The sequence below is a fragment of the Cinclus cinclus genome, chromosome 4 (genome assembly GCF_963662255.1).
Source record: "Cinclus cinclus chromosome 4, bCinCin1.1, whole genome shotgun sequence".
In the NCBI taxonomy this organism is placed as follows: Eukaryota; Metazoa; Chordata; class Aves; order Passeriformes; family Cinclidae; genus Cinclus; species Cinclus cinclus.
This window is the reverse complement of record NC_085049.1, coordinates 12788775-12811408: the sequence shown is the minus strand read 5'-3', so window position 1 is coordinate 12811408 and position 22634 is coordinate 12788775. Positions and strand designations below refer to the sequence as shown.

Sequence of the window (22634 nt, the reverse complement as noted above, 5' to 3'; positions counted from 1 at the left end):
AGGGCCACATCTAGACCAGTGGGAAGTGATTTCCACCCAAAGCAATGTATGATAGGGGAAAGGAGAAAAGAGCTACTTGGATACCCTCCATCAGAGAGTAGCCTAGCTCTTCACCTTTCAGTTCACAGAAGAAGGTAGACCCAGGAAGCCCTGTCAGATGCCTGCCTTAACCAGAATGCTCTACAGCTCCCACCCGTGGTGTGGACTTTGGCTTCTGACCCTAATTCTGTTCAAGCATCCATCAGGCTTCATAATGAAAGAATGTATTCTGAGAGATTCTTCAAAAGCAGAGAAGAAAAAGTCAGGGTTAGGTGGGACTCTTATCTATATATGTGTCCGAGTATGGTTAACACAGCTTTTCACTATTTCCACAACTGGGAGTTAAAAGGAAAATTATGATAAAGGCATAAGGACTGATATGTGATGATAAAGAAAACAGCTTCATTGCTAGGTGAAAATCTACTACAAAATAACAATAAGTTGAGCACTCAGAAACCAGAGTAAAACATGAGAGACTAAGAAATGTGAGAGCCCTTGGTAGCAATTTTGCATCTGGGGAAGGCAGCAAATGAAAGCTAGGAGACAGCCAACATGTTCATGGTGTTTAAGCAATCCCTCATGCACAAAGAAATCTGCATTAAGTGGAGAAAAAGAATATTTATACATTCTTCAGTTCTTCCTCCGAGGAGAATGTAAATAAGGCTAATGAACAAACTAGAGAGGAGATGGCCAGTGTGGAGAGATGATTAACTGTACTTTGGTTGTCTAGTATAAATGAGATGAATCTGGCCATAATCAATATCGGGTAGAGGCAATTGGAATATTAGGATCATTGTTTATTCTTTAAAGATTTTCTTGAGTTCTGAGCAATGACATCTTTGAATACAGGTGGCTTTCTCACTCTTCCAGTTAAAGGTGCCAACTAGGTAGCTTCCAGAATCTGTTTCACTTCAGCCATGCCCTGGGAATGTGTCCCTTCATGTGTTTTCAAATCATAAATTTTCAATCATAAATTTTCAATTTTCAAGGTCTTAAATCCTTGTCATCGTAAAGTATGTTATTTACCGGTATTGGAAACACACAGTTTCTTTCAAGCACTCTCAGAAGGACAGCGAGATGAAACTAGATTACTGATGAGTCCATGAAAGGATTTATAAAGAAAATGTTAACAGTTTTTCTATAAGTTGTTCAATACATTTTGGGCTACTTTGAATAGCACCAAGTGCTGAAAAACAAGGCCAGACTGTTCCAGGTCTTTTGCAAAGGCAGTACAGGTGTGATGGCTGTCCATCTTAACAAAGCTATCTTGTCATATTGCAGACGTGCTTTGCATGTTCCTTGGAAAATGCAGTGTGACTGGAATGGTCATGGGCATCTAAATAACTGGAAAAGCAGAACAGAAGCAATGGGTCACTATCCTACTCTCTACTCTTGTCACACTTCCCTCTTATCCCTGAGTTATAGATGGGCACAAGTGTAACTCTGGCTGATCTTTTATCAGTCACTGGCTGGTCATTTATTGGTGGGAAGTGCAACAGGCACCGGATCTTCCTGAGTTTTAAAATACTGTAGTGAGCACTGCTTGCTGTTTTAGACAGCTAAAATTGGAAACATTGATTGGAGCATCACAATGAAAAGAGATTTTCTAGTCTCCACAAAGCAAAGATAGTGAAGAGCCAGCATCCCTTCTTGAGTCCCTGTGATAATTACATTTCTGGCAGAAAGTAGATAGCATGATGAAGCTGGAAAACGATGAAAAAAAATTAAGAGGAGTACAGGAAGGGAAGGAAAAATTCTCAAAAGAACTGTGGATCAGTCTTAAATGAACAGTAATCATCTTTCCATCCTAAACTTCCATTGTGCAGTTTGGCTGCTTTAATTTTTTACTGCGCTGGAGAAAAAGTATTAACTTTATCTTTGTCTCTAAGTGTTAGCCTTCATGATTTATTTTGCTGTCCATGCTTATTCTTCTGGGTCAGAAGAGAAGAGACCTTGCTCTTAACATATCCTCTGGGCTACAGGCACAGGTTTCTCTGTCACAGCAGAAACTGGCTTTATCAAAGATAATGTGCACAGAATAACAGGCATTGCCATTCTTTGGTTGTAGGCTTTGCCCTAAAGCTCTTTAGAAAGTACTTAGTCTAAAAAAAAAAAAATGTCCTAGAAACCCCCCTTCAGCTGTAAACCTGAAGTTACACAGTTGTGCTCCAAAATGCATCCATGTATTTTTTTCTGCATTGTACTTCTTTTTCATAGGTAACAGTCAAAGGTATATGATTATTCTTGTTAAACAAGGCAATGGACATTCAATATATATAAAAAAAGTCTTTATATATTTTTAAATTATTTTTATTTATTTTTAAAGGAAATTAAATTAGTAGAAAGGACACCCTGCCAAAGTGTATCACTTAACATTTTGGAATTACCCTAATATTTTCTAGAATGAAAAAAAGAAAGACAGAAATCTTCATCACTCTGGTTTAGCTGTTCCCTATGCTGTCCCACTGACAGTGGTGTCAATTCCTTTCTTAATGTGGCAGGAGTTGAGTTGTTCTGAGAGTTTTGTTTGGCCTTTTGCTAAGATACGAGAGATAAAAGGATTATCAGTAGGAATGAGAATTGTTTCGGTATTTGTGTGGCACTTACAGAAAGAAGTGAAAGATAAATAATTGCAGTATAAATAATTGACTTGGAAACTTACTGAGATCTGTAACACTGTGCACAGCTTTATTTACTGAATCTCTTTTCTGGTGGTTGAAACACACTTGGAAAACAGCACTTTTCCGTGCTTCAGAAAACATAGAATATATAGTTTAAGGAGTTTTAGTTTAATCTTATGGTTTCAGAATGATGTAACTGGGGTTTTACAAGGACACTTAATTAGAAAACATCTTGTATTCTTAAAATATCAGTTTCAATGAGATAAGCCAGGTAAAATGAGTTTGTAATATTTCTGCCCAGAATGTAATTGCTGTATATTTAATTTTTCTGCAACAAAACTGAGGACTTAAAAGAAATTTTAGAGAGTAATTTGCATCTAGGAAGGGAAGTAGTTGATCTTTTTTTTTTTTTAATTTAATCTAAAGCAGAAGGGAAAACTTAAGGTACACTTACAAATTTTGTAAAGCTATGGGAAAGAAGCATCAAATGTAAACATATGCCTCCTTTTATAATGCCAGCTGCTGATTTTTTCACTCCTGCATTTAGTCTTGTTATGTACCACCTAAACTACTATAGTTTATGCCTTCTTTATTACCAACAACTCTGAATATATCTTGAGTAGTTAATTATTGTGAAAATAAATTTTGCTGGAAAAAGCATATTATAAAAATTGCACAAAGAACTTGGATTCTTAAAAAGAAAGAAATAATTTTATCAAAACATCCTTATGGGGAGGGTTTTTTTTTTTACGTTTTAAGTAGATAAGTCTGATTTATGGAAAGAAAAATAACCTGTATGCTTCAATCAGAGGGAAGAGGCCAAAAGTCACCAGATATTCTGCAGATAATGAAGCAAAGAACTATCACAAAGGTCATGAGAAAAACATTAGTCAGATGGTTTATGATCCAAATTATGGAAGATCACTGGTAAATTTTGTTGGTGTCATAAGCAGCTTTCAGTAGCACTCCACGAAGATCATGTTAGAAACTAGTACTTGTCACAATGCAAACAGACAGGACTCGCTTTCTTCATGCAGAAAAGCCAATCTTTAAGGTTACAGCCCATTTTTATACAGTTTTCAAGACCTCGTGTATAACTAATTGGTTCATAACTTTTTGCCACTCAATTAATTAGTTAGTAAATGGTATTTTACATGTCCATCAAATCTCTCTATTCCTAGATAGTTTGCATATTTTGTTCACTGATTCCCATTGGACAGATTTATTGTTTTTTACAGGAGCAGATTGTTTTTCTCTACAAGAATAGTATGTTGTGCTAACTGCTTCTCATTCCTCTGATTGCTGCTTATGAGAACTGACAGGCTAGCTGGTAATTCAGCAGAGCAAAGTCTAATTTTATAAGGCCTTTCTTTTGCAAGATATTTCCTATATGCAACAACTACTAACTATTGTAAAGTACTTAGGTGGAATTATGCAATTAGTGATTTTCAGATGCACAGCTTTTGGCAGCAGTTATTTTTCAGGACCTTGAACAGTTCCTATTAGAAAGCATATTCAGGTACTTCTTGGAAAGAACCCTCCGTGTTTCCAGAGAATGTGTCTGAAGCCCTGTTTCTCTGAGCACAGCAGGCTCAGCAGCAGGCAGTGTTGTCATCAGGATGCCCACAAAGCTTTCTTGGCTCCTCTGGGATCACACACATCACAGGTGGCTTTGTGGTTCTTCCTCTGACATTGACAGATGCAACCTATCCATGTGCTCCCAGTCTTCCTGTCCTGCATAGTTTGCTTCTGCTATATCCTGATACTCTGAGTACTTTTAAGGCTCATTTGTCTCCATAGAGGAGTTTAATTCCTTCTTTCACTATTTTTAAGATACCGTATTAAAATCAAATGGATGTGTTTTTCTCAAAAGATGCAGGTGAGTTTCCTGTGTCAGTACCCCCAGTGCACACTGGCAGAGGTGGCAGGAGGTCTGTGACTTTTTCGTTTTGGGCAGTGCTGGAGAGAAGATGGGTTTAGTTACTGCTTCCAAGCAGTAAAAATAAAGCTACATCTTTAGTCAAACACAGGCAGTGTGTCCGGGATTGTCAGAGACATTCTCTAGATCATGTTATAGCTGATACACAGGTCAATAGCACAAGCAGGGACACACAAACACTGCACCTGCCCCCTTTGCCTAGCTGCTTGCTGAGGCTGATGAGAGGGACTTGAATTTCAGCCTAGAGCATCAAAGATACATGCCTCTATTGCTCTGGTTCTTTTATTTTCTTTTTTTTCTTTTTTTTCACAACCAGCTTCTGTACGGCAGATTTATGAAGACACCAGACAAATATAAATCTTTCAGTGCCTAAACTGAGGCCAGTTTTTCTCACCAGTGGGAGTCATCAAACGCACCCTCCTGTCTCCATTCACTGTATAGAGAGCTTAGGTATTTCTTTTAGGTGAACTGTCTCACTAACAACCTAAAATTCAGATGCTGCAAGCTTACCTTAGGCATGCTGGGCCATATCTCATGAAACAAAATCAGGACATTTTTGTCTGATGTCTTTACTATTTGGGTTCACAGACGTGGGCATTCCAGGAAAACATCTTACTACAGTGTGAAAAAGCCTTTTGCGTAACCACTGAACTGTGTTGTTTGATAGTGACTTCCCAGTGATCTGGGAAGCTAAAAATACTCCAGTTCCATTTCCTATTGTGGGCTCAAACTTGCAGACTAGCAGATTGATGTGATTGTAGTGAAAAAAATCAAGTGAAATCAAAGTGAGGGTCATCTTGAAGTAGAAGTTAAATAAAGCTATGTCCTTATTGACAGTTTTTACTGCCACTGGGTTCAAAAAAGTGTATTAAAACATGTTGTATTTACCTGTAGCAATTTTAGCCTTCAATCCCATTCCTCAAATCTGGGTCTTCAGGAATATTAGGCCAGCCTGGCCACTCTGGAATGCTATATTGATGTAAAACAGCAAAGATTCAGGGCCCAAAGTGAATTGTCCCCACTTTTTTCTTTGTTTTTCTGAAAGTCAGGTGAACAGATATCCCCTGTCAGTGACTTTCAGGGGCAGGCTCTGGGTTGTTTGCAAGCCACAGTTCTCAGCAGCAAAGAGGATTACACACAGCACATTTTTCTGCCTGTGAAACTGGGTACTGCAGCAAGCAGGATTTCTTTAGTCATTTATTTCAAAGTACTTTCTAGATTGGTGTGTGCAAATTCTTCCAAGACCATAAGAATCATTATGAACAGTTGTTAATAATTTACTGTTAAAAAAGATGAACTGAAGGAAGTGGGTTTTCTCACAGTAGAACTTTATCTGTCTTTTAGATGGCTTGGACACAAATTTGAAATGGTTTGTCACAGAGCTTCACTGCAGTGGTTTAAAAAGTGACATGGGCACCTAGATAAAGCCTCTTTTTTCTCCAAATATTGAGTAACACAGGAAGAAAAAATAGAGTAACCAAATATTTCCTAAATTACTTAAATCAATCAGGTAGTTAGTTAGTTACTACTTGAGGTAGGTAGGTAAAAAATATAGTTGTGTAATCAAAGTATTCCAGATTTCCAAGGCTTTCTAAAGACCTCTGAAGCATCTGGTATCAATTGTTTACAGAGAAGATGCTGAACTTCGTTGTACTTTGCTCTGACCTGATCTGACCTGACACCTTTCTTAATCAATTGAAAGAGTAAAGGAATTCAAAGAACAAAACAATAATTGTCTGCTATTGGTTCTAAAACATAGCACATCAAAATATAGAAATATTATGTAAATTAATACAGAAAAAGCTTTAGATGTCAGCCTAAGGAAAGAAAAACACTATGAGCACTCTCAAAAAATTGCATAAAGCATGTTCTATTCCAAAAACATAATTAGATCATGCATAAGGTATGACTGGGAAAATCTTGTGTGGGAATATTCAGGTTTCTCTGAGAAAAAAAATAAACAGGTGGTTGTATAATTTGACATTAAACAGTGAAATATGTTGATTAAAAATGATTAGACTTTATACAGGTTTATAATTCTGATGTTTGAGGATTATCATGTAAAATTAGGTAAATATGACTTCATATTTCTGTATGAAAAGTCTAAAAAAAGCTACATTAACTGTACTTGTACTGTCAAAGCTTAAAACTGCAACTTAAAATTCAACTGAATTTGAAGATATTGAATTGCAAATTATCTAATTTATTATTAACTGAAGCTTGAAAACATTTAATGAAGCAGAAATTGGGTTTTAAAGCCTTATCTTTGCTCCACATTCCAACAAAATAAAAACCTTTTTGGAAAAAAAAACTCTATTAAAGAATCACAATTTTGGGGCATTCCTTTAAACCTTGGTAAAAGTAACTGATAAAAGACCTGTTTGAACTGTTTCTAATTAAAGAACGGCAATAATTAGTTACCTGAAATATTGCTTGAAAATTAGGAAGATGTGTTGTGGCTTTTTTTTTTCCCTGTACAAACCCTACAGTGTTTGAGCCAAAAGTCATTTGGATCTGTATTATTTCTCCTTGATTGTAATGGAGTCATTCAGATACAAAATAGACATAGAACTGCTTGATATCTCTCTAAATACAACAGCAAGTGGAATTCTATTAAGATCTTTGGATTTTATGGTCCACTTGATAACTCATGAAATTACATTAAAGGTACATTATTATATTCTAGGCAACTTTTCAAACTATTTTTTAGGTACTTAAATATTATAACTTAGTGGAAAAACTGAATTAGTCATTATTTGGGTGATTGTGGGGGATCTAACTGAATAGAAAATGCAAGGATTTGCAGACAGTTACATTCAATTCAGTAAAATGGAAATAATCTTATAGCTATTTCCTCTACATACTGGAGATCAGATTTCATGAATGATATGTGGCAGAATGAGCATTTTTAGGTCAGCATGTACTGACATTTTCTTTCACAGAATCAAACTAGAATATGAAATGTAGAACACTTGAAGGCAAAGAGATTTCAGATAGCCAACCTTGGTGTCTGGCAGACAGGTAGCAGCTATGTTCTCCAGGGTCTGAGCTCTGCTGAAGTCTCTGACGGGACACAGCATCTGTGAAGTGGTTCACACTGCATTTGAAACATGTAGAATATTTCCAAATCACCATATATGTGGTGTAGCTGATCCTGACTGCTTTTATGTGAAAATACAGTGGTTCAGTACCTGCCAAGGGAACAAGAAATCTCAGTTCTGGGCTTTCCCCAATACAGATGATGCTGAGTTGCTTAGATATTTCTGCTTTTAAGGAGAGCTGTGTCTGAAATTGTCTGTACTATTGAACTTCATTTTTAAAAAAGTGGTTGGGACCATTTCATTTTTACTTGGATCTTGCTTTCTGATTTTCAGCTTGTCCACCTTCCAAATTATAAGGCCTAAGTTATTATTTAGTGTGGTAATTCAGGTACTTTCTGGGAAAACTGTACTTTTAGTGTCTTAATAGATTGTAAAATTGCAACACATTTACTTTTTCTTGATCTCATGTACATTTTCTCTTGGCTTTATTGCACATGTTCCTGTTATTCCCCAAACCTTGTAGTTATGAAACAGGAGCTTTCTTAAGAATTATTTAATAATTTCCAATGAAATCATTAAATGCTCCAGTCATAGCACTGTGATCCTCATTCCAACTGATTTTTCTTTTTTTGGTGTATTATATTGACTTTAACAAAAGGGACTGTTCATTAATGTATTGCTGTGTCACAAATCTGTTATGTCTAGGAAGTACCTTATGCCTATGTTTATAACATGTTAATCTTTCTTCTTTTTGAATGTCAGCCAAAATAAAGTGTATAGAACTCTATACTTTCATTCAGATCTTAACTGGATTTTTTTGAGTAATACTAAAACCTGACATGAAAAAAGATGGGAGAAAAGTGTCTGCCTTCTGATACTATGGAAGTAAAGAAAAACGTTATTTGCAAATTTAGTGAGGTTTGTACAAAGATACAGAATATTGATGTTACAGCTCTGTGTTTGTGTCTGAATGCCAAGAATTCCACCGAAGATCCACTTACCTATATATTATGCATATACCTCTGAATTTTGACTATAAGGGACCTTTCCCTGGAGACTCATTGCTGCCAAACCAAAAGGGCATGCTAGTAACCAAGAAGAATTGAACCTTAAAAAGTCCATAAGGCCTTAAAGATGATACAGACAATTTGATGATAAAGAACAATCATCTTGCAGTAGTGCTGGTGCTAGAGTGGTTCCTTAGTCCTTGGAACAGTAAAGGATTTTCAGTTGGCTTGATTTGTTTTTCTTTCATTTTCATAAATTTATTGCTAAAAGGTCAGTAAGGACAGAGTAGAGACACAGTGATACACATCTACAAAAAGAAACTCTACACAGGGAAAAGATTTGGAATCTTTTTCTTGCTCATGTGCTAGCTTTCTGCTTCCTTCCCAATCCCAAACAGCTCATGTCAGGAGGAAGCATGTCTGGAACAGCCTTTAAGATACCCAGACAAGTAGGGTTAGTTTTGGTACTGCCCTCAAGCTCTGTTCTATGTTCTAGGGGGTTCAATTTTCAGAGGCAATTCCTCCTTCTGAGCACTTCTCATCAGAGCCAGAAGAATTCTAACAGCTGCTGTATTGTACAGCAGCACCCAAGTTGCTTTAACCCAGGCATGTGAACATGTATACCACTCATGTGCAGTCAGCCTGCATTACAAATGCTCAATAAATACGGGGCAGGTCTGTGTTGGCTGCACTTTATAGCAGGCACAAGGTGAAATAGAGCAGGAAGGACAAAAAAAGGACATTAGCATGATCTGCTTAGAGGAAAGGAAAGGTGAAAACAGGAAAGCAGTGTGGTGAAAAACAAACTCCCGTATTCATCATTTATACTCATGAAATGTGTTTAATATTAGAATCTATTTTCATGGGGAAGATGAAAGCCATTTACCTGCCCACATGCAGTGACAGGGCCATTTGCAGGTGCTGACCAGTCACCCCAATGAACAGGTTTCATTATTTCTTAGTTACTAGATAATGTGCTGAACAGCACCCCATGAAATTAACCTTTAAGATGACAGTAAAAGGAAATGAGTCATTCCAGGCAATGCTCATCATGGTGTGAGCACTACACTTGCTAAATTAGTTCTGTCATAATGTGGGTGAAGTGGAATCAATCCATGTAATTCTTACACTTTCTGCTCATACAGACAGTTTTGAAACAGCTAAGTAGAAATAAGCATTGACTTACATCTAACTAAAGCAAAATTATGTATTACATTAACTGATTATACTTTTCAGATGGGTCCGAATAAAGAGAACTGAAGAGTTCCTGAGTGTGTGAAAGAAAGGATAAAAGGAATCAAAATTCTACGATGGTACTTTCATTACTGGTGCTAATAGGGAAATAGAAACAGTTTTAGTCTTAGACAGTACTAAAGAGAGGATAAATCTTTCATCATCTTATTCACAGATGACTGTAGTGTTCTTAGAAGTATCAACCTATCTCAGTGATAGTAATACCTCTGTAATTCACACAGTAGAAGCTGACTGATTAATTGCAAAGCAGGGGTTTTCTTCTGATTAAATAGCTGTAGAGAGCATGAGACAAGGAAAACACTCCCCACTGTTTTGGAAGGAGTGAAGATCCAAAGAAGGAACTGAAAATACCTTCAAGCATGACAGTGATCCTTGATGAATATGATGTAGGCAGACTGGTAGATATGATAAAATCTTTACAGCAGATGAGCATGAAGCACACACTGCTCTGTCTGGATGAATACCCTTAAGTGGTGCACACGGATGGGCTGCAATGCTGCCTCAGAGGTTCTGTCTCTGAATGGAAACTAGCTAGGAGAGCACCTGACAGCTACAGCAGATGAACGCTTCTCTGTTGCCTAAACTTTCCATAGATATGGTAAAATTTGGTGCCACCTAATGGACAACCCCTAGCTCCTGAATTCTGAATGTGTTTTACAGGAATGCTGTTGCAAGGGATCTAAAAAGGGATTTTACCTATATTTGTTAATGCTTCACACGAAGAATTTCTCATTCAGCATCCTTAATCACATATATTTGGATGCAATATACGTTTTTTTAAAGGTGATGACTTAATAAGCCCCATGGGTAATACATAGATTTCTGTATTTGCTGGCTTTAAATTTATGAACTGAGGTCATCTCACAGGTTCCTCAATTGCAGCAATACAGCAACACATAAAACTAAATTACTGCACCTAAATGTTCTGATCTGTTTATGGGTGAAATTTAACTAGCTATTCTGTCAGTCACATAAATTATTCTAGACCATCCTAAAGCAACTTTACTGCTACAGCTGCATGGACATAGCTACCTCTTTCAGTAGAAATCATGACTGTGACAATAAAATATTTAGCCCATGGGGCTTATATCAGCATATGTACACTTGCAGAGTATATTAGCCAAAAGGAGTTGGGCTATAGACTATTACAATGACTGCCACAAGGAGTAATACTGCAAACAATTGCTATTCCTGAAAAAGCTGTTAGTGGTGACCTGATTGCATGTCATGCACTTTGGGAAGTCAAACAGGTAAGAACACATAAGAAAACATATCTCTTTGACCAGATGAGCCACCAGATATCAGAAATTAAACATATCCATCTGTGATATCTGTATAGACATATTATGTTTATATACGTTGCAAGATGCAATATCTCCTCCTGCTTTTTTGAGCCTGCCTTCCCAGTAGTATCATCCCTAGCTGGAACATGAACACTAGTGTTAGAATTTCAGTTTAAATGCCATACTTTGTTCTCAGCTGTCACTGAATTCAGTGGTACAAGTAAAATCATGGTCAGTTTGATGAATTCAATTTGTGAAAGTACATGCTTTGAAAAAAAAAGCATCTCTAAATAAAATCAATTTTCCACCTGCAGTTTACATTTATGGATTTTCAGGACGCATTATGAGTTTGATTATTTTCATTTGCCTGTGAAGCAAGATATAGTAGAATTCCTGAAGGCCTCCAAGAAAAGGACAAAGAAGGAACAAAAATTGGAAATTGTATTTCTATAGCTTCCATTCACTGGAATGAACTGGGGAAAAGGGATCGGACATTTATTATTTTCTTTAAAATTTAATGCATATATATCAATATAGTCAATACTATATATATATAGTATATATATGATATATAGTGTGTATATATATATATATTATATATATATGTGAGATATATATATATATAATATATTATATATATATATTTTATATATATATATAAGGAGCTATGGGGCTTTGAGCAACCTGGCCCAATGGAAGGTATACCTGCCCATGCAGGGGGTTAGGAACTAAGTTATCTTAACAGTCCCTTCCAACCCAAACCACTCTATGACATTATGATTTAATAATTCAATACAATATTTATTTTCATCTATTAAAAAAACAAATTAGGTAAATCTGTTTTGCTACTTTTAGAGAAAGTAATTATTAGTTTTGATGAAGATAAAGAAATGCCGTTGAAATGGAATGAGTTCATAGGCAGTTTAGCAATTCTGTGGATACTTTTCACCAAAGAAGAATTGCTCAGAGACTTTCATCTCTAAAGGATACTATATCATTTGTGACTCATTCTTTTATTGTCTTCAGCGTGTTTGGGGGATCTGCAGTTTCAGTTGGCATTTTTTTACTTCTTGCATATATTTTTGCCTTATTTTTACCTATTGTTGTGTAACTGATTCCCAGTATTTCACATTTGCAGTTGCTCAGCTTGAGTGGAGGATCCTTTTACTTAAATTTTCTGTAGAATAAAGAATATATGTAATTTTTATTCTGTTAAATACAGCAGTTATTTTTTCTTCCTTTTGCCTGGGAAAGAATATTTAATGGTTTGATGTAAAAAAACCAGAGAAGATTGTTTTACTCTTGTACACTGTTTGACACTAATAGTTTTAATATTGGCACCTGGGAAAAAGGTTTGGACATGTTCAATAGCTTTGGTAAAATGTCTTAAAAGAATTCTTAAAAGATTAAGCAGTGAAGTGATCAAACTCCTTTGTCCTTGTTGACCCATAGTATCCATTTGAGCTTGAGTCTACAGATGAAATGTCAGTTTAACATTAATATTTGGTGGTTTAAAAAATAATGCTCACTATCTCATTGGGCATATATTTGAAGGAGAATAAGCTGCTGCAGTAGCCAGTGAAGTCAATGTGAGGATACTGTTCTGGGAATTTGGTCCCAGTTCAATGTTTAAATTGTTTTGATATGTAATTAAAACACACTAGTTTGAAGAAATAGGGGCAGAGTTTATCTTAGGGCTAGTTGTTGAGTGGAGGCTATGAATGCATTATTGCTGCTGTTGTTACAGGACAAGGGGTTGCCTGCTTGGGAGGCACTTTCTGGTTGCTGTGCAGCAGCAGGAGCAGTGGGTCGAGTACCTGCACCACACCATTGTCACAGAGCACTTGGGTTGGGGGCACATCTTCCCAGCACCTTTCCTACCTGTACCTGCCACAGCTCCATCAAGCCCAACTCTCATATTTTGACCCATTTCAAAACCATAAGCAACATTTCATAGGCTGTCTTGTGAGTTTTGATGTCGTTGCTTTGGCAGAAAAGCTCCTGTGTGCCTTGAGGAGGCTTCAAAGTGAGCCCTGAACTACCAGCCCTGTCCTCCTTTTGGTGGTCACCAGCTGCAAGCAGGGCCTTGCAGGGCATCCTTGTGTTGGTTGTCATGCTTGAGGTAACAGCGACTTCTCCCATGACGAAACTGCTTTCCCTGGAGTGGCACAAATTTAATTTCTACAACTATAGCTATCAGCCAAGGAATGTGGTATCACAAGTTTGTTTTGCATGTCCCTGGGTGCTTACACAGAGAATTCAGTACATTAATTATGATCGTAAGAAACACATAAATACAGAGTGACTGGCTGGTGGTCATTTGTTTTAGTGTAGATAATGAGAGGAAATAGCAGCTGCTGCTAATCAGTATGCATGTGAGCATTCATAAAAGTTGATTAGGTATATAGCTACCAGATAATAATCATCTGATCTTGTATGTACAGAATAGTTTCACTAATTGTGCATTCAAATTTATTTTAAAGAACCCTGCAGAGAATGACAAAACTATAGGTGTAATCCTGCATCATTTATTTGCAATGCTTATTCATCATGAATGAATTCTACATTTATTACAATGAGCCCATCTGTAAGGATAATGCTACTTCTTTGATCAAGTACTGCAGATCAAATTTGTATTGAGATGTTAATAAAAAAATTCAGCTGACAGTAACAAGTATGTTGAAGATGTGTAAAGATCAACAGAATTACATTCTAAGGTAGTGAGAAGAATAATTATTTAAAATTATTTAACTTTAAATTAAATTTAAATATTTTATATTATTATTTTAAAGACAATTTTAGTTTTGTATCACGGACCATTCTCACTGAGATGTATGACAGTCATTGCAGGGGCTCATTTTCCTTTCTCTAATTCATGTTGCAGTTCTCTAAGTGTGGTTTTACCCTGGTAGGCAGCCATGCCCCACACAGCCTCTCTCCCACTCCCCTGCAGTGAGGTGGGAAGAGATCACTCTATCACATTAAAACCAGTACAGCCAGTTGAACTGCACTCTTAAATATGACCATGCACAAGTTCTCATACCTAGATTGATTAGATCTCTCTGATTCTACTCATAAAATCTACTTGAAAACCACATTTAACCAAATCAGATTTTTTTTTTTTTTTTTTTAATTCTTAGCTCCTAACTCAGATTGTGCAAGACAGTGCTTAAGCTTCCAGGAAAAGCTACTTTGGGATCTCTAATCTTGGCTGAGCCAAGCAGCCTTAGCATCATGAATGAACTTTTTTGTTCTGAACCCAGCAGTGAAATTGGACTATCATTAATTTTGCTAATCAGATGTTCCTAAAAATGAGCTTTGTGCCTACATTTACCACTAAACTTGGAAGAACAAGTAATTATTGAAAACTGAAATCCTGCAGTTTTTCAACTTTCTGTTAAAATGACAGTTAGTTCTAACAGGTGATTATTACTGTCTCTCATTTTTCTAGCACATATGGAACCTGTACTCCTTAAAGTTGAATAATCCTAACATTTATCACTAAATTCCTTCCTTAATGACTTACAGGGATACAGAAATTGGAGAGTTAATACCCAGCCCTTAGTACTTCACAAGTACTACGACCTACAACTCTATTGTTAGTAAGATTTCTGATACACTTAGCTTTTCTAATACCATTTGTCATTTGGACATCTCAAAGTTAATGTACAGTAACATCTTTTAATGTATCATAACCTTCTCTGTGCCTTTTAACACATAAAGAAACTGAGGCACAAGGAGACTAATTGGTGTGCTTGTGCTGCTCCCCTGGCTGGTTGTAGCAGAAGCAGAACAGCTCAGTCTCTGATGGTGCCCCATTAATTCCCTTCACCTGAGGTTCACTAGCTTTCAATTCCTTCTTGTTGATAAGGTACAGCTGTCAGTTTGCTAAACTCAGAAAAAAAACCCTTGTTTTGATTTTCTAGGACAGATTTATCATTTTAGGTGACAAAGGAGACAATCAATACACATATTTTTAGGTGTCTGAAAAGTAAATATCTTACCTCACCTTTTATTATGGGCTCTTTTTCTAAGGATACCCTTAGATTGTAAGAGATGTGATTCATCATTCTAAATAGGTGCCAGTTGAGATGAGCCATCCTCAGAGGAACCCGCCTCTCTTCATTCATTAACTACTCAAAATTCCTAGACAGCTACTGAGGCAAGACCCACCTTTGTACAGCCAAAATTTGGTACATTGACTCGAAGCTCAAAAGAAGGTAAAACCAAAGCAGCCTTATGCATGTATGCATTACAGTGGTTCCTGCAGACATACATACTGCTTTCCATGCTCTTTTCTTTTTTGTTCTAAATCTGTTGAAAATTAGATGAAGAATTACAAAAATAATAATTTAATGCCTTTTCACTTGTGGTTCAGTTGTAGTTTCACCTGTGGTCTGTTGAAACCAGACAATAATAAAATATTTTTTTTTTCTGCATACTTTCTACATCTATGGACATGTACGTGTCAGGAATGTGTGCAAACGCATTTAGCTTCTACAAGAGAAACATAAAACATGTTCATTTAAATAAAGTCATTCCAATGACGGAAAAATTTAGCTCAACTTGATTTAGAACACAAGTTGATTCAGAGACAATATAATGGATTTACCTTGTCATGTATTATGAAGAGCATAATTTCAAAAAAACCCCTTTTCTTAAAAGGAAAATTATATGCACTATATGAAAATAGATACTTATAAGAGTGGAGAACTGCGTAGCTTTGGCCAGAAATTTGTATTCACTTCCCTTAGCTTTCAGGTTACATGACTATCACAAATGAGATAATAGTGAATAAATTCTACTTTATATTTGAATAATCACACAGTGTCAGAACTGTAAAATTACTCCCAGGGTACAGAGGATGGTTATCGACAGAGTGACTCCTATTAGAACACATCAAGTAAAGATCTCACTGTATTCCATGTGACAGACTGGCATTTTAAGGTCTTCAGCCATTCTCATTAAGACTTGACTTTTTGCTTAAACTGTGGTGTTTGCTTACTGTGAATCACAAAAACTTTCTGTTCTTGTTCCTCTATGACCTTAAGTAGCATTGGAATGCGAAGCATGACCATGGCCTTTGCTCATTCCTAGCATGCTTTCAGTATTTAAATTATCCTAATAATTCCATTATTTTCTGAATTGGTCTCTGTAGTCCCTTAGTGGTGGCATTGCTGGAGCCCAGCCTGGGATTCACTGAGCAAGGGTTAGACCCCCAGGTCTGTGTGAGGAGACCCTCTTCAAGAAGCCCCAAGAAACTCAGCATGCTGGGGTCCTCATTTAAGAACAACTTTTCTTTGGCATTTGTTCTTTCTCTGATGTACTTTTCAAATATACCCATTCTCTCCCAAGCACCAGGACCTGTATATGCAAGTGGTATGTCCAGAGAGCAAGGGATGCCAACTGCTGAGTCTACTTCTCACCCTCTGGGTTTCTAAGTTGACAATTGTGTGATGGTCTCAGAGATGTGCCTTTTTCACACTTTCAGAAGCTGATAGCTATCTTTTCTCTACCTCATACCCCCTTGAGACACTAGAAAATGTTTCTGGGTTACTCTTTGTCCTTTCCTCCTTATCTCAGGGTCTTTGCCCTGCTCTTTATCTTCCTGCCAGTCTTTTCATGGTTTCAGGCTGCACTTTGATTTAGTCAGTGCTTTGCTAAAGTTTGGTTCTGCTTTGTGTTTTTAAAGCTGCTTTTCCTTACCTGAGCAAAGTCTCTTGTGAAACCTCATTTTAATGATTTAGGATCTTGATGACATACTAACCTATGTGCCATGAATCGCTCTTTTCTTCCAGCAAAATTCTTCTGTAAGTTCTACATACTTAAATTCCCCCTCATATTTCATTCATAGAATTATATAATATAATCATAAAACATCCTGAGCTGGAAGGGGCACAGAAGGATCAAGTCAGATGCCTGCCCCTGCACAGGGCAGTCCAAAGCATCACACTGTGTGCCTCAGAGCCTTGTCCAAGTGCTCCTGGCAATCTTTCTGCTGTAACCACTTCCATGAGAAGCCTGTTCCTTTTCCTAATATCCTAACTCCCCTGACAGGGCTTCATGTGGTTTGCTATCACTGGTCACCAAGAGATCAGTACCTGCCCCTCCACTTCTCCTTTTGAGGAAGCTGGAGACCATGACTGGAGCTCCCCTCAGTCACCTCTTCTGTAGGCAGAACAAACCAAGTGACCTCAGACTCCCAAGACCATTGGAAATCTTTGAGAGAAGTCTCATGATGGCAAAAGAACAGTGTTTTATATAGACTTTGTCTGACATGTTTACTGTCACAATTTATATTCTTAGGCAGAATAGAAACAAACTAATAAAGAGAGAATGATTCTTTAGGCATACACTGTAACTTCCACAGAACTGTTTGTTTGCATCTCATGACATGTGATTCTTGCCCCTGCAAAGGAAAATTTCAAACTCAGCTATCACTCTGATCACAGATGTAACTGAGAGAAGTAAGAGTAACAAAACTGCATAACTGCATTTGTGTAAATAAAAATAAATTATTCCTAAAAAAGGGAAATTGAAATAAAGTTCCTTGCATTTGGAATCCATAAATATAAATATATAATGCAGTCAGGAATATACTAGTCTAAATTCATATCTGGCTATACACTGCCAGGAAAATAATAGTTTTAGCTATTTACCGTTCATGAAAAAGATAGCTAAGAGAAATTCCTGCAGCCTCGTTGTTCACTGATCTTTAGGGGAATCTTACGGTGACTTGGAATTAACAGACTTTTTCATTCTACCATATATTATTACATAATTTGTAAAAAGTCTGAATTCATAGTCAACTACTTTTAAAAGTAGAGTCTTTTTCTTTTTTTTTCTTTTTTTTTTTTTTTTTTTTTGAGCACAGCCTAATAATGAAATGTTTAGACTTCCAAGTCAGAGCATTTTACAGGAAACTCATTTCTGTGGCAAAATCATGATAATCTCTTACATGATGTTACTGAAAGCAAAGTAAATAAACTCTGCTGTATGGATTCAGTGAACACTATGCTGCAAAAAAAAACCAAAAAAAAAAACAAAAAAAAAAAAAACACTTGCTTTTCTAAAGCACTGAATAATTGAAGTGCGCCACAACATTTTGTTCAGCATGATATAACTGATCATCTCTCTGCAACTGTAATGTAAACTAATCTTTGAGTATATAGTAATGGTGAAAGCACTATAAACTTATAATTTATACCATACTTATTTGTACAAACAGTAAATCTAAGCTTCATTTAACTTGCCAAAATTTCAGTTTGGTCACACAAATACAAGCAGATCATCACTTGTTGCTCTAGCATAGTTCAGACTGAAGGATGATCTGTGGAATCACGGGCCAGTACATATCTAAATCTGAAGGCAGTGGTGGTGTGTATAGCTGCCAAAAATGCCAAGTGCACCTCAAATACAAGGTTGATTTGCTCTGGCCATACTTTTATAAATGTCATTTTATAGTAGTATAGCAGCCATTAGGCATAGGAGGGTCAACTGTATAATTTCTACTAAATGAACAACATATCCATTTCCAAGAATCATGAGTGTTGTCTATATAATAATTATTGGAATAAGTGGAAAATATTCAGCCTGAGTGTGAATGACAAATGGAAGAGTAAGTTAAGGTGTCAACAGAAAATGATGAGTTTTGGTGTGATTCATGCCCAGCAGTTTGAGTAAACACATTAACACATTGACTTTCATCAACCTATTTTGAACCATCAAAAAGGTTTAGAAATAAAAGAAAAATAACTGGAGAGCATAGGCCATAAAGTAATGTAGTTTTGAATGTCAGACTGCAAATTTATATTGTTTCTCCTTAGTCCAAGTGCACATTTAACTTTTACAGCACTTTCTGAGATTTCAAAGTAATGTTTCTGAATTTAAATTCTTACATGATCTAGAAAGATACTAATATTCACATTTTACTGATTGAAGTTGCTAGTCTCTTAGATCAGTGAAAAATGCAATTCAAACTGACATGTTTATTATGCATAACAATAAACAATACAAACAATGAAGAAGTAGAGAATTAACCCCAGCAATCCATGGGTACAACCATGGGGCAACCAAAATCAGAGGTTGTATTCTAGGGCTGTAATGTTTAGATATTTTTACATTCCAGTAGGGCAGCAGTTCTGAGACTTAAAATTAAGGGAAAGCTAATAGGTTTTATACACAAGTAGAGTTGGAAATAATTTCGAACTCTTAATGACACAGCAAACAACAGTTTTTCCACTTCTTGGGTGCTGATAATAAGGGATGCTGCAGTACAATAGTGTTTTCAAAGTGACTGAGATTAACTTTATAATAGTGTACATTATGTTACACAGGGGAGTAAAATTCAAGAGGTGTTCAGTGGTTCAGTTTAATATTTCTGTATTTGAAACAACTGTGTCAAAACTTACATTTAGAGAAATGAAACCCTTGGATGATTTTCAGATTCCTTTCAATTTCAACTTTAATCGTACAGCTAGCTTATCTATGAAAGATGAGTCTGAAGAGGAGAGAAAATATTGAAAATCATATAAGATGGATGAAAATTGAGAAAAATATTGTGCCTTCCAGTGGACAAAAACACTATTACAAAGACCTATTCTATCTGCAAATTTTATAGTTTGTTTTCTGCTGTTTTATCTGTAGAAATGTTGCATCTATAACCACGTTCAGTTAAACAGTACAAATTTATCGCCCAGGTGATGGAATGAAAGATATATTTATTGACAGTGTGGGGAGCTGATATTGCTAAAAATAAGTTGTTGCTCACCCAATAAAATAATAATGAAAGATGCTAGAAGAAATTATGTATTTGATTATCGGGGCAATTACTAGTACTTCGTCAGTCAGCAGCAGTTTCCATAGAGCAATGCAAGTATTCTCATTTTCCTTTTAGGTTTTTTTTTGTTTTTTGTTTTTTTTTTAACCTACTAAACCAGTGACTTGAAACATACAAACTTTTGGAAATGTGACTGTCATAACCTGACTACAAAAGACCAGCAACAGTATGTTACTGGTTTTAGGAAAACAAAAATTGATCACAAATCTCTTGTGACTCCTAACACTTTTTTCTGATTTTGTTAATTAGACTTGCATTCCTTCTAAAGGTTTTATTTGTAACATAACCCTTTTTTTTTGTAACAAAATGTGTGTAGCAGTTACATATTGAGAAAAGAGAAATCAGCTTTTTGCCAGCATATTTTTTTTTTTTCTAAGACCCCAGGGCTATCAGTCTGATCAGTTCAGTCATGTTTAAATTGCTTGATTATAAACATTCATGGGTCCACAGGGCACACAATAAAAAGAAAATACCCCTGTACTGACAGCCTAAATGGATCTCGGTATTAGCTAAGGGTTTTGAAGTTCCATTTCCTTTCAGTCTGTTGCTTTGTTCATGTGTTTGTGGCCCTTCTGACCAAGTGAGCGACTGCAGTGTTGATGTGCACACTGTTGAACATCTCACCAGTGGAAATCAGACTTAGTTTCCAAATCCTGGCACTGCAGTGGTGCTCAGCTAAGCTCTTCCTGCTAGTCTTTTAAATTAAAGTGAGTTGTTGATGATAGCCTTACTGCTCCCTTGGTAAATTTTCTTCTGAAGCCATACCAGCAGGCTGTGATTAACCCAGGACAGTCGCTCAAGAAGCAGATAGTATTTTGTCAATAAAGCTTTTTTGTTTGTTTGTTTTTTTCCTCCTTCTTCTAAATAAAAGGATGTTAACTGCTCTCTCAAATATCTAAATCTTTCAACTTTTTTCTTGCTCCTTGCCACTACATGGAAGTAGTGGTTTTGCTTGTCTTAATCATGAGGTTCATAGTATCATACATTCATACATTACATCCTATGCCATGATAGCTTTATGAGGGCACACATTAAAAAAAAAAATTGCAAAAACAACTTCAGTTCCTTCCTTTCTCAAAGCCTAGAGACCAAGCTCAGGCTGTTACATTTGTATGACTGAAAATCAGGGGGAAATTAATTTGCTCATAATTTCTGTTGCTTTATTCCAGAGGAACTGAGCTTAAAATCAGATCTGCTTTAACAAGCAAGATCGTGTTTTTGAATCATGGCTGGAAAATGAAAGAGGCTAAATTTTAGGATAAGTCAAATCTATTTTGACATTCGGCAGCTGGCATTACTGCCTTCTGAGCATCACTTTTTATTCATTCTTCACAGTTTGTTTTTCTGTAAACTTCTACAAACAAAATGATAAATTCTGGCTGACAACAGTTACGAGCAATTCTGATATTTCAACTCCTAATCATGGAATCCTATGGAAAATGTTGGAATATAAATGTGTATATTTCTTTCTCATATTCTTTCATTGTAAAATAATTTGGTCTGATTTATTCCATGAAAGTTTTTCATTATATTTTATTTAGCAGCATTATTTTCTATGAGTTTATCTCCACATTTCACTTCATTATTTTTTTCCATTTGTCATATGCAACAGCACAGGATTTTGAGATTAAAATATGACCCAGGTGAAGACTTGGTTTTATCTGTGTAAGTGGTAGCAAGCTAAGTGTTTGTGTTTTTCTTTGCTGTGTGAGTGATGTGATTTTCAAATGTTTTCTAATGCAATGCTTTTAGTGGACTATTAATAATTCAGCATCTTGTCCCATTAAGCAATTTTTTCCCACTAGAGCCAGAGGCTTGGATTTTGACACTTGTACATTGGTGAGAAGTTAATCTGTTTGGATTCATCCTTATGACTAATTAATTCAGAATATGAATTCTCAGAACCTCAGTTGTAAGTCCCAGATATGAATCTAGGGTTTGCTTTGTGTAGCATTTCACCTTAACCAAAAGATTTCTCATCTTATACAAATATACCTCACATGATTTATAGAGAGATTGACTCTGCAAATACTGAGCATAAAACTTCCTTATACAGATACATTGAACCCTACTGAGTTTCCTGACTCAGTCCTGGGACACTTGGAAGACAGAGTAGATTAGATCAGTATTCAGTATTTTCAGCCTGATTAATATAGTTCTGTTTATATCCTACACAATTAATTATGTTAATCTGTTTTTATGACAAAAGATATGGAAGAGAAATTTAAACCTGAATACTACCAGGCTGATGTTTGAAATGTGGAGGCACATTTATTCCATTAAAATTGGTTAATCCAACAGCTTCTTTTTTTTTTTTTTTTTGTATTTTTGTAAGTGACAAAGTAAAAAAAATGTATTTGAATTATCTAATCACATTCACAATTTTGAGGCTCAACTTCTTAGCAGCAATTTGTCACTGTAGGAAATGGTTATCTTCCAAGACCATGGCTGGCCAGGAAATGTCTGATATACAGAATGTTTTGGTTTCTTGCCATGCTGGTAGGTGTGCATGTTTTTGATATTGGAAAAATTTTTCAATATCATGCAACCCAGGCTGTGGAGAGTGCATGTATGCTTTGAATCAGAGACAATTAATCTCCTGTCTTGTTTC

The 22634-nt window shown here is 36.1% G+C and overlaps 1 protein-coding gene across 1 annotated transcript in view; it reads left to right on the top strand.

Moving 5' to 3' along the window:
• The window catches only part of PCLO (piccolo presynaptic cytomatrix protein), a 310788-nt gene that overhangs the window by 210554 nt on the left and 77600 nt on the right, over positions 1-22634 (top strand). The window lies entirely within an intron of this gene.